This window comes from Pimephales promelas, chromosome 19 (genome assembly GCF_988280905.1).
Source record: "Pimephales promelas chromosome 19, fPimPro1.hap1.1, whole genome shotgun sequence".
NCBI lineage: Eukaryota > Metazoa > Chordata > Actinopteri > Cypriniformes > Leuciscidae > Pimephales > Pimephales promelas.
Genome location: NC_142787.1, coordinates 24,934,281 through 24,947,607, shown reverse-complemented (window position 1 = coordinate 24,947,607; position 13,327 = coordinate 24,934,281). Strand labels below are relative to the sequence as shown.

Below are 13,327 nucleotides of genomic sequence, written 5' to 3'. Positions count from 1 at the left end.
TTAAGTATCAACATAAATTGTGTTTTTTTTTTTTTTTTGAAGTTTGGATCGATTCGAATGTTATTTTGATTTACAATGTACATTCCTGGGAGGTGTCCTGTTTATCCAGTAGCCTAACGTTACTTATTAGGGTGCATAAACTTCGTAAGCTGTCGCTAGTTATTATCGTTAAATAGCCAATTAAGATGAGATCTTCGAAGAAACGATGTTGAAAAAAATCAAGAGTCAAATGAATTACAATTTGCTATCCAAATTGCTACAATTTTTTAAAGACGGTAGCCTACGTTTCGTGTTTCATAATGACATCTGGCCATAGACTTTGGTTTATTTCTATTTTTTTTTTTGCTCTTAGGGTGCAGATTGACACGAATGCCAACATAAAACTTGAGGTTTTATGTCATAGGGTTTCAATCATTTAGATACCAAGGACCCCCAAATATGACCCTATCCTAAAATGTAAAAGCCTTATTTTAGATTCTTGAAATAAAGACACAATTTAAACCGTGAAAAATGAATGTTACAAATATGTCTAAAATATTATTTGCAAAACATACATACTCCACTCCTAATGTAACCTCAGTTCTCTCTAGAAGAGGGAACAAGTTAGTATTGCGTTGCTTACGCTACGGGTAAAGTCATCTTTTCTGGAGATCTGAAGCCAAAAAATTATCCTTAATTTTGTTTGTCAACACAGTGTGGTGGACAGCAGACCATAGCAGGCTGTATAAGCGTGCTCATTGGATCATTGATCAGCCTATTGGTGAGCCCCCCGTGATATTACGACCAATGAGGGTGCTTACCGCCCTCTACGTGTCACAGCCCGCCAGAATGGGAGTGGCTAGCGTATATAAAAGAGGGGCTCAACAGGCTGAACTCTGACACGAATAAAGGCCAATTTACTTCTGCGTAGGGTGCGCACAGTAGGTACAGCGTAGCATATGCACAGATGCGTCCCATACCGCGTACCCTTCGCTGTAGCCTGATGCGCACCTCCTCAAAAATGTAACTACACGTCGTTGATTGGTCGGCTTGGTAGCATCGCATTTCCTCCTACGCATTTCCGCAAGTACCTTCTCACGCATTTCCACATGTACGATCTCCTCCGACATCTTCTCTCATTTCTGCCTTTCAGTTTTAGTAATTTCACTAAAATGAACTGTTTTTCCACCTCTAGCTCCAACTCCAACATGATCCACTCTCTTTCAGTCGCTATTGCTTGTAGGAACCTAGCCGCGAGGAATCTAAACACAGTGGAACATTAAAATCCTCCGCCGCCAACTAGCGTTTTGGAGCAGTACTGCAGTGCAAACAAGACCTGAACGCAGAAGTATAAATGCTCACAACGGCATCGCCTACGTGCGTAGCCAACGGCGTACACTACGGCGTACCCTCGACGCAGAAGTATAAATTGGTTTTAAGCTCATGGCGCGAGCACGGCAGGTTACGCAATGCTCGTTCTCTCTTCTAGAGAGAACCGAGGATACATTAGGTAACCGGGTATGTTCTCTTACGAGAGGTTCTCTCGTATTGCGTAAGTTGCTGATGCTACGCGCGCCAAGTATTCGCTACATGAGACCCGTGGAACAAAACACGCAGAAGAACAGGCGGCCAAGCACATGTAATGGACACTTGATAGGCTCGCCTTAATGATATGACATCTTCTCGCAGAAGGACCTCTGGTCTGCGAGATCGTGTTCATGACCCCTCCTGGCATTGCAACGGGTATTCGTTGATTATCCACGCACACACTGCATTGACAATAATAAATACAAAATTAAGGATAATTTTTTGGCTTCAGATGACTTCAGAAAAGATGACTTTGCGCAAGTTGCTTACGCTACGGGTAATCCGAGAGAACCTCTCGTAAGAGAAGATTAAGTTAAGTTTTGTTTCTACTCGTTATATAACTGTGCTGTGTTCTCTAAACATTTCCACAGACCCTTACACTTCCTTGTGGCCCTTTAGTTTGAAAATCCTTGGTCGAAGACAAATGAGATTTCATGTAGCAGCTTTGTATTCAGGTCTGGCTTTCCCTTTTGCTCTGAAAGGGGTTTGCAGTCATGAATCAATATTTTAAACTGATTTCAGTTGTCTGGTTGTACACCTGTTAAAAAATGTCTGCTCTTGGCCACATTGCTTTAGAAAAAATGCATCCTAAATTATATTCAAGTCTCTGAATGATTTCCAGACTTGACATTAAGCCTGAGAATCAGCTGGAGGCGTCTGTGTGCATATTAAAGCAGCGCAGTGCTCAACATATTGATTTTGGTGATAGAATTACAGCTATATGTATAGCTTAGGATTTAGCCTGTATTGTGATAGGCCTACAGCTTTCATTCATTTTGTTTTTGAGCAGTCTTACTGAGGCGAACCACATCCAATCTTACACTTTTATTGCCAGCATGGAAAGAGCAACCTTAAGCAGCCTGGTTATAAAGCCTTTCTACCTTTGTGTTCTGTCTGGTGGCGTGGTTTACATTCTTGCCCCTGTTAAATCGCACATGTATTGTCATCAAGATGTGAATCGCTGCTGAAGCGATGAGCTGCTATTGATTGGCACAGTGGTAGAATGCCTCTCATATTTCCTCTCATCTTTCTAATTTCCTGCATCGGTTAGCATACAAATTCCATGCCACTCTAACAGTGATTATTGTCTCTAACAATGGTGCATAACTCTTTGAAATGATTGTATTTTCATTACAAGCAACTCCGATAACAAGCAACATAAAATGCTTAATTCCATAATGATGATATAATTGAATGTAAGGAGCAAGATAAGCATCAAAACTGATAACAGCCTATGTACTTGTAAAAGATGTTGCACATTGCCTTGGACTGAGTTGTTATTGTGTTTTGCCTGATTTCATTGTAGTTCATTTGTTCTTCAACTCAGACAGGCAGTGCAGGATATTAGATATTGATATATGACCTACATAACCAGGGAAGACACTCCCTACATGATACAAATTGAATGCACACTTGTAAGGTGATTATAAAATGTATATTTTAAATGCTGTAGGGCCTGTCATGAGCATGTTTTCTGTGCATGTGATGGTTCATGAACACCAAATCCCATTCTCTTTCACGTCTGTTAACCACTATTTAGCCCTCTGGGGTCGGCTATCGAGCCGGCGCGACAAGCTCACTTTTTTCCTTATCAGTGCAAAAGAGACTCAACTCTGTTGACTTTGATTTTACATAAGTGTTCTACTTTTTTGTCAAATAAAGAAAAATAAACATGATTCGAATTTTGCCTTCTACCTGTCAGTGAAGTTCATTCTGAAACGCGTCCGAAAATGAACTGTAACTCAGTAAATACTTGATTAATAAATACTAGATTAATTCTGTCCAAATATATAGATCTATAGAGCTATTCAAGTCATTTGGTGAATTTCTTTTTCATATTGCAATATAAAGCAGAAAAAAATAAATATTTCAATGTCTGTTGTGCAGCCCTACTCTCCGTAGACTAAGCTTAATTTGTGTTGGTGAAAACAGCATATGTGACTCAAGATACATTGTCAGCCACCACATCAGAATGATATGCAGTGTGTTGTAATATCAGTGTTTGATTCACTCCAGCAGCCATCTGTTTTCCTTGTGTGGAGTGATTTGCGTTTTTGTTCATGTGTACTTGGTGAAGGCCTTTAGGTCATTATCACGCTGCTCTGTGAAATGAGGAAAGAATTTAAATCTTTGCATTGAAATATGAAAGTGTATTGGCGTCTATTTCTTATTCTCTGTTTTTCTCTCTCTTCACATACATTAGTGGTGGCTAATGTCAGTATGGGTTAATGGCATTGAATCTCTGGTTGAGAACAGAGTTTCCCTTGTATGTCTATGCAAACTAATGCAAAACAGAATGACATAAGGCAGTGCTGTTCAGAAAGCCATTGTTGGGAGGTATATTTCACAAACCTTCAACTCGGTGCCTTGACTAATATGATCTCTGAATGAATGTTGGTTTCTATTTGAAATGCGTTCACTGATATTTTCAGTTGAATGAGCATGTTGTCTTAGAGAGCAAGGCTAATGCAAAAATTGGCCTACTTAAATTTCATTCAGGTTAGTCTGAAATTTGAATAAGCAATTTGAATTGCGTAGTACTTGTGTTCAAGTAGTGTTCACTTTATAAAACAGAATAAGGGGAAGGTGTTGTTCTCAGGAGGAGGCTAGGAGCACATTGGCACACCTGTGCAGTGGAAATGTGCATCTTGAAACTAGAGTCACTTAAACAGAATACCTGAGGGACTGCGTAGGTACATACACAACATGAAGTTCACTCAGATTATGAAGAGCCTTGTAAGTAAAAAGTAAAGCCCTGATTTAAGAGAACCTCAGAGCTGATAGATGTTTGAATTAGGCTGACGCATTGCACCTTAACTAAACGGGCAAATCACCGACATTGTTAAGAAAACATGAGGGAAAGACGTTAAGCAAAGTGCTGTGCAAATAGCTACAGGAAAGAATGTACTGTACTCAACCTTATCATTATCTCCCAGCTTCCTCCCTAACAATATGTTGTCAGCAGGTTAGACTAGTTGCTGTTTAGCTGTTTGTGTTTAGCTTTTAAAACACTTTGTCCATGTAATGATGGAGAGAGAAATGTTCTAAGCACTTTGCAGTGTGATTTCATTAACCGTTGTAAATACTCAGCTGTATGTATGAGCAAGCACCGTCTGACTGATGTGAGTGACGACTGTGCTACTCATGCTAGCCATGGCCTCACAACCAGTTAAAGAGCGGGAACTTCATGCACTTATATTTTTCTTATATGAGTTTATGCCATTTTTCTTTAGTTTATATTTATCATAATCATTAGACATGTTGCAAACATTTAATTACAAATAACTCACAGGACACTGAGTGCCCTGTAACAGTGTTTACTTCCCTTTTATTCCAGCCCATTCTCACTCCCAAGGCGTCACTTAACTGACGCCTTGGGAAGCATTTGGACATGCTTCAATATCTGACGCTTTAGGCGCCCTTTAGCATCAGTTAGATGACGCCCTAGGATCACGTGTACCCTACCCCCACCCCACACCTAAACCTAACCGCGTCCTCTAACTGACGCTTTCCTTTAGCGTCAGTTAGATGACGCCGTAGGAACGCGTCATGTAAGTGACGCTAAAGGGCGCCTAAAACGTCAAATATTGAAGCATGGTCAAAGGTGACGCCTTGGGGTGAGAATGCGTTGTTTATTCACATATACTGTATGTTTTTAAACAATGACTTTATTTGTGAAAAAAAAAACTGTAATGGGATTGCAGATTCAAGAAGTTGCCATCTAAACTAAAGTATAGGGCCTAAGCATGTTTATTTTAAAGATTTTTAAAATATAAGTTTATTAAATCTATCTAATTTATTAAATATTGATAAAAAAATAAAAAATATATATATATGAAGAGTTCAGATGCAAAAGCCTCTAAATGCCATTTGAAATTTTCTTCTTTAATTATGATTTTTATCAAACTTGTATATTTAAGTTCAGTAATTTCACTTCAATGGCAATGATAATTACCTATTAATTGTTATTTAAGTGAAATTACTGAACTTAAATATACAAGTTTGATAAAAATCATCATTAAAGAAGAAAATTTCAAATGGCATTTAGAGGCTGTTGCATCTGAACTCTTCATATATATATATATATATATATATATATATATATATATATATATATATATATATATATATATATACATATTTCTGCAGTCTCTTGCCCATTCTTTCTCTTCCACCGTCATATGCCCCATAATGCTGATTGGCCTCACGTTTGTTGTTGCTGTTCGTGTGTTGGTCCGACTAACTTCCAAACAGCGTTTTTCAAATAACGTTTCCTCAACCTTTAAATGAACGGTTCTATGATTCACTCATTGCGGCTTGCCCCCACCTACTGGTGATTTTATTTTCATATATAGTAGTATCATTTAATTTTTCCCAACATTTCATATTACTACTTTCAATTTTATATTTGGAAAATAATCTCATAACATTTAGCCAATTTTAGGCTAATTCTTGTGTAAATGAAAGATGTATTTAGTTGACACTGATTTTATGTAATTGTTATAGCCTAACAGTCCTATTGTGAATAGTAGTTAATTAAAAGATGATCAATACTATGGAACTTTTATTTTAAACTTAAAACAAAATAAATGTTAATATAGTCAAATAGAAAACATTTGATATTGTAATCCTTTTACAACATTACAGTTTTTACTGATCAAGTAAATGCAGCATTGTTGAGCATAAGATGCTACTTTCAAAGAAAAACAGTAGTGTGTTTTTTGAGATGCCTGGATTTCATAATATCCCCATAAATATTCTGCAAAAACCTGGGAAAGCAGAGTTTTGTATTTCCTAAAAGTTAAAAAAAGGTCCTACTGCTTACATAACCATACTCATCCTTTTGGCGACTGAAAAGTTTTCAGTTTAATCAAAGGATTCATTGTCTGTTGACAATCAGCACTGCCACACACAAAGCCATGGCTGAACTCTAACCCCCAGCTCTGAGGGCTAAGGATGCATTGTGTGGGAAAGAGGGCTTTGTCATTTCAGGTCACATGTCCATTAATTACTAGAATCTCGTACATTGGTTTATCCCCTGATCTCCACACTCAAGCTGAGTGAGCGTGTGCGCGCTGAGAATAAAAAGCATCTCCATTGGTCTCCACTGTAGAGATGCTTTGGAATTTCTTATTTGATTCTTTGCGTATAAACAATTCCCACATTGAGAGAGGTTGTTGGAGAACAGCCAGGGAATTCCTACAATGGGGATAACGAGAAAGCCTTGACAAAAGGAGTTCTCATTCGGTATTCAATTGGCAACATGGTGTGCTGAGGAACTCTCTTTTGCACAAAACTCTGATACCTTGGGAATGTTTGCACCATTTACTGTTTTCTTTGAGTGAATCTATACAATGTAAAAAAGAAATTAACGTAAAGTTCTCCTTAACTGGAAAATATTTTTTTTTTTTCATAATGCATTGAGGTTTAAACTGGAATTGTTCTTTGTTATGGTTTACTAGTTTTCCTAATCAGGAAAGGGCTTTCCTAGGTTTGGCCTCCTTGGGCTTTCATGATCCCTTGATTAAATTCAAGTACTCTTATTTAAAAAAAAAAAAAAAATCACTTTCAATTTACCAGTGTAAAATATCCGTCAAAATACCGGAAGTGATTCATCCCATGGACCAGAATCCATGAACCACATTATTGGACCACATTATTAAATCCATATAAAATCCATACAATGGCATAGTACTATTGGTAATTTACAAAGGCTGTGGTTCAGTTAAATAAGTATATGCCCTGCAAGTTTAGTATATATATATGTGCTTTTATTTACACTGTTTATACTAACCTTACTCGAATAATCATCAAAATAATCGACCAATTACTCTATTACCAAAATAATTTTTAGTAACAGCCCTAATTTTGATTTCATTGGCACTTGTAGAATATTGATTTTTTTTCTGAAAGGCATAGAGACTGTTTTCACAAGACTATTTTCTGCTGGATCCCTGGACCAGTTGCTATTGAAAGGATCTTTAATTTATTCAGCCTTGATCTCCTGTATTCACTCTTGATATAAATTGCCTCTCTGATTGTCATATTCAGTACAACCTTCCAAAGCACATCTTGCATACGGCTTGATGCTCCAGCTGTGGGAAAGAGCAATTTGAGGGATGACTCATCTGTGGAGAATCTTCAGTCTCAGTTCTGACGGCTCATTTTTCCTGTTAACTCTAATTTGTCTGAAATACAAAAGGAGCCTGCATACCTTTTTTTTTTCTTTTTTAAGAATGTCCTTACTGACCTGTGAATGTAATTTTTTTTATCGGCGTTGGTACAGTACAATTAATGCCAACAACAATCAGTCAAAAAACAAACAAACTATAATTTCTTGATGAATATTCTTTCTAACTTCCCTGTATGATAGTAACTGAAAAATGTTTGCTAATAATTAGTCAGACAAGAGACTAAGAACTTTTGGAATAAATATCTTAAAAAATGTCTCACCATTTGGCAAATTGCTGAGTAATATGAACAAGCTTCAATTCCAAAAGTATGTGCTGGGTAAGATAATCTCTTACACCTTTAATTGGATTTTGATGTGGAGATTGGGTCATACAAGGTCACGTAGTATGTGTTAAGCTGTTTTACAAGTCATGACTGGGCTATTGTCGGCTAACTTGTAAATTTAGCTTAAGGGTGACATATAAAAAATCTTTTCAATGTTTGAATAGTTTCAAGATGGACCATTTTTTTGAAGCAGTGTTTGGTCAGCCTAGCAACTCCTTACAATAAACTCAAGTTTCAGTTGTCTATTGTGCTATTTTTTGCAAACTCAGTCAAAGCATTTCGCAGGTGTATCTTTTGAGTTGTCCATAGGGCTGTCAATAATGATTATTTTGGTAATCGAGTAATCGGTTGATTATTTTGACGATTTTTTTTTAGTGTGTGTGTGTGGTAATAAAAAAAGCCCTAGCAAACAATAGACTTTAAAATGACTTAATGTATTGGGCAATCACTGAATCAGCTCGCAAGGGGGTCTCGCCCTGGGTGTAATTCAAAGTAGAACCGCGACTGGGTAAATTGCATGTCAAGGATTTATTTTTTGAGTAGTTTAATCAAGGAATTGTGACGGCCATAGTTGTGTATGCATGTGCTTATAAAAGGATACCCATTTTACTGAAACTTGTGTCTTTACTTATATTCGACAGACCCATTTTTTTAACCCATATTATTTTAGTGAAATGGACAAATACTTTAATTTAAAATGTGATACTTTTGGCTAAAGTGATGTGGTAAAGAGCATTTGCTGTGATCTAGGGTTTTTCCAAACCCATGTAAATCTTGAGTGAAACCACGCCTGACAGAATTGGGACACCGAGCAATTTAGGATTGGAAGACAACGAAGAACTGCCTAGACTAACACTGATGTTATCTGCTCTCTTTTAGAAGCTATTTCATTAAGTGTGAAATGTCCTGGCTTGCTTTGCCGAATGTTTTTTTTTTCTCCACACTTAATTTCTAGTGTAGTTCAAGTTCTGACTGCCAGAAGGGTTTGTCATATGCAAGACATTCAGGGTCAGATTCGGTCAAACTTTTTTTTTTTTAAATGGCAACCTCTATCAGTCTGACAGACAAGATGGCATTTGTACTTTATTTGTGGACTGCTGTCTCAGAAATTTGTTATTAGCCCCTTTTGTCCTTGATCTAACTTTGCCATGGCATTTACCCCTCCCTCTTATAGTTTGATTCACTCTGAAAACATTGTTTAACAAAATTAGGTTTGCATGTTCTTCATTGAGTAAGTTACGCACTTACTTTCCAATCAAGCTGATTAGTCCGTGTAAGTTTCCCCAAGACTGTTGAATTGAATTTCAAAATAATGTCTCACAAGCAGGAACCATCAGTTTTCTGTTCTGCACCACTGAACTGCTTCCTGAGGGTCCAGACCTGTGATACTATGGATCGAGACTCATAAATGAATCATTAAAGATTGAATGCATTAATTATTCATATGCACATTCAGGCAATAACAGCCATCAGTTAAATCGTCTTGGTCCAGTCTGGTTTAAAGTGTCTGTTTTTCCTTGTATGATTCTTCCTTTAACATGTTTAAACAACTTTAGGAAGTACTTTTATTGTGCATAGAGTATTTGGAATTATAATCAAAACGCTGTTCCAAGATATCTCGTTTTGGCCAGATTTGAAGGTGTTGTGCATGTATCCTATGCCAGAATGCCCTTAGCTCTACTAATCATATGGCAGATGAGATGGAAAATGCAATATTTTATTCAATTTGTATTGATAAAAAGTATTGTCGTTGGCTAAGTAACATGCTAGCTTCAAATGATTGCATGTAGAGCATTCCATTCACTAATGAGGTTCTGTCCTAGTTAGGATGCTGCCTACACTAGCAGCATCCTACAACGAGGTAGCTCACAAGGGCATGGAACAAAGCTATACTTTGCTACAGTATATTATGAAAGCAAGACCAAACTACTGTCTTGTTACAGAATTTTTGCTTATGCAGTCTCTGTTTCTTTGCTCTTGAACTACATCTGGGTAAAGTTAATTTTCTCACTGGAGTGCTTCCTAATGCCACAGACTGCCCTCTGTTCTTTGATCAGATGCTGCCACTTGACACTGACACCAAGTGCTTGAGGCTGTTGCCAGCCAGCTGCCTGGGGTGAGTGAGGAGCATCACATTGATTTCATTCTGTTCCTGATAGATACAGGACCTCCAGACGTTTCTCAAGAGCTTTACTGATTTTTTGGAACCGTTTTTTTTTTTCTTCTTGCCTGACGCTTTTCTCAAACCTCACTTGAATGCTCACCCACACAGAGTTGTTTTTCTTTTGTGAAACGGCAAAGGCTATGAAATGTGCTTCTCATATTTTGATGTACATTGGCGATATAAAGCTGCTTGTTTGTTCAACTGTAGGCCTATCTCAAGGCCATCTCGTGATGTTTTTCTTGCTCACTGTGAGGAGGTTGCGGAAAAGTCTCTAGTAGGCTAAGTATTGTGATACTTATGCCGAGTGATGCTTTGATCTCTATCATGCTGGCTGCCCAGTCAACCTATTTTTTTTTTATGAAACTGTGTTACTGGCAATGCAAACATATTTGTCTTTTTAAAATTTAATTTACCACCAAATCATTTAACTGTGAAGTTGTAGTTCTTTATGGTAATTGTGACATACCACCTGCAAAGCAAAGGTATTTTTGAAGACAGATGCTGGAATTCGTCAGCTCTCAGATGCCGTGCTGAATTAATGAGCAGTGACCTGTCCTTGGACACTGCGGGCATTTGATCTGCATAGCTCTGGATACAGATAATAACCTATGGAGGTCCTAAACTAGGGATGGGCATTTTAAAAAAAATATTTCATTCGAATATCCGGGCTCATAAAAATCGATTATTTGAATATTCGTTTATTTAAATGACGTTAAATGTAAACGAAAAAGAAGTTATTTGTAAGTTAATTTTTTTTTTTACGTTTTTGTCACCATTTCTGAATAAGCTTACAATTAGGCAATATACACAACTAGCTTACAATATATATTAAAGTTTTCTTATAGTTGAAAACATACAGTAGGCCTATATGTAAACAAAAAATATTAAAAAAAACAAAAGCATTATTAAAAATCATGCTCAAGCAGCACAAGCAAAAAAAAAATAGCCTAATACTCTTTCCAATATGTGCCCAGTTGTAAGTTTGCTATTTTATCTTTGTGATTATTATTCCAACCACTAGACAAGGCTATCTGTGGCACAAACTTCCCTCTGTAGGACATCCTGCTGTCAACTTTCAAAACAGTGCTTTGAACAAGGATTGTGATATTTTCAAGGTCTCCAGGGTCGATTGTGCTCCACATCTAGTGTCCATAATAGCCAATTCTGTTGTAAGAAAACACCCTTTGCTGTCACCAGCCTGCATTCCCATTTTATCTTGGATTTATTCTCTGATAACAGTGGTGCGATATCTCGTGCTGTTTCACGAAGGCTTTCCTTAGCCATGTTTCAAACAACCTGTCAATCAAACAGTCCTACTGTGCTTTTGTTCAACAGTGAATCTATTTGTAGGATAAGATTTACTGGCTTAATCTGGATAAATGTCTAATATTTTCTGTTTTGTCATCTCAAACTTGGAATTGTAAAATTTTACATCGTTGTAGATTGTAAACAATGTGAGCAAGTGAACGCCATCTTGTGGTGCCATCTCTAGGCACAAAATCAATTTATGTAATATGTATATCGTTTCTTTTTTCTTTCTTTCTTGCATTTAATGTAAAAATTCTGGCGAGTAAAAAAAAGAAGATTTACTATGGCAACTTGAGCTTCAGTGTGTCTGTAGAGGTGTGATTAATGGTGACACTTTGATCTGTGAGTGGACTCTTTTTGATTTGCTGAAGATGCTTTCATTGCTCTTTATACTGACATGTAAAATAGGCCTCCCTCAAACCTACCAACCTCACTATAATTATACTTAATCATACTCATGCTAAGATGTTGTAAGCAGTAAGTTCACTATATGACAGGCGTCAAGTGGAGTTCATGTTTGTCGTGTCTTCAGCCAGGCTCTCTTTCCTATTGGAGCAACTGAATGTTATTTACAAAGTTGTTGCTCTATTTGATGCCAAATTGGCTGGTTAATATAGAGGATGAATTTAGATATTATGGGTAGGTGTTATGTTCGTTCCCCCGAGACTGCAGAAGGGAATATTAGATTTCTCCTCAGGGGTGCAGTGGTATTGATTTAGTGTTGAATGCCATGGCAGCTGGAATGGTTGGATTCAGGATCCTCAAGGTTTCTTTATCTCCTGTGCTCCTGTCTCATTGTCACACAGAAGGACACATGGATTTTGCTTATAAGGTTGCGGTCGAGCACGGCGAGTTACTGAACACATTTGTTTTGTCTGACTGCACTTATCAGAGAAATTTTATCATGGTTGGTCATGCCTGCAATGTTTTTTTTTGTCAAGCATTATACTCCGTCTCACTTTTAAAAGTCGCAGATTTCTGTAGTCAAAACATTAGTCATGTCGAAGAATTAATGCCTGTTATTACAACCAGTGTTTATGTATGAGTTTAAACAAATATTGAAAAATTTGTTCTATTTAAGTGTCAATCTGGTCTAAAACATTTCCCACCTCATGCTTTGTGTGTATTTGTGTGTATATGTGTACATGCTCTAGGCTTATAGATTCTGCCATTTGAAACCCAGACGGTCTCGCTGTGGGACCTCATTGAGATTTGCTGCAGTCCTCAGAGCGGTGGCCTATTTCCTCCACTGCTCTGTTATGAATTACAACATGAATGCATGCTACTTGCTGAATTAGGGTCAGGGCTTCTTGAGATCAAACAGGTCTGTCTGATGAGAGAGATGGTGCAAACACTGAGATAGAATCCTGCTATTGTGCAGCTGAAATCAAAATGTGGAAGCTTCTGGACAAGTGCAGGAATATTTAGCCCTCCAATCCATTTTTCTTTGAGTATTATTTTACACCAACCCACGCTTTCCCTAGACTTTTTGTCTTTTTTAATAAAATGTGAATGTGGTGTTTAATAGTCAAAATGTTTATATGCAAAAATTTATTTAGGGATGCACAATATGTTGGTAGGCCTACATATTTTAATATCAGTTTAAACCTTTTTTGTAGTTTATATTTACAGTGTTTATTACTTATTTTTTAATCATCCGATACTGAATATTTTCTTCTGTTTACATTTTAGATAGTTTGCCATCATCTAAAGCTCACTTAAGTTAATCTTTATCACCACTAACACTTGAATTGCACCTGCTAAATGTAATCT

The 13,327-nt window shown here is 37.2% G+C and overlaps 1 protein-coding gene across 3 annotated transcripts in view; it reads left to right on the top strand.

Moving 5' to 3' along the window:
• The window catches only part of arhgap32b (Rho GTPase activating protein 32b), an 85,003-nt gene that overhangs the window by 706 nt on the left and 70,970 nt on the right, over window positions 1–13,327 (top strand). The window lies entirely within an intron of this gene.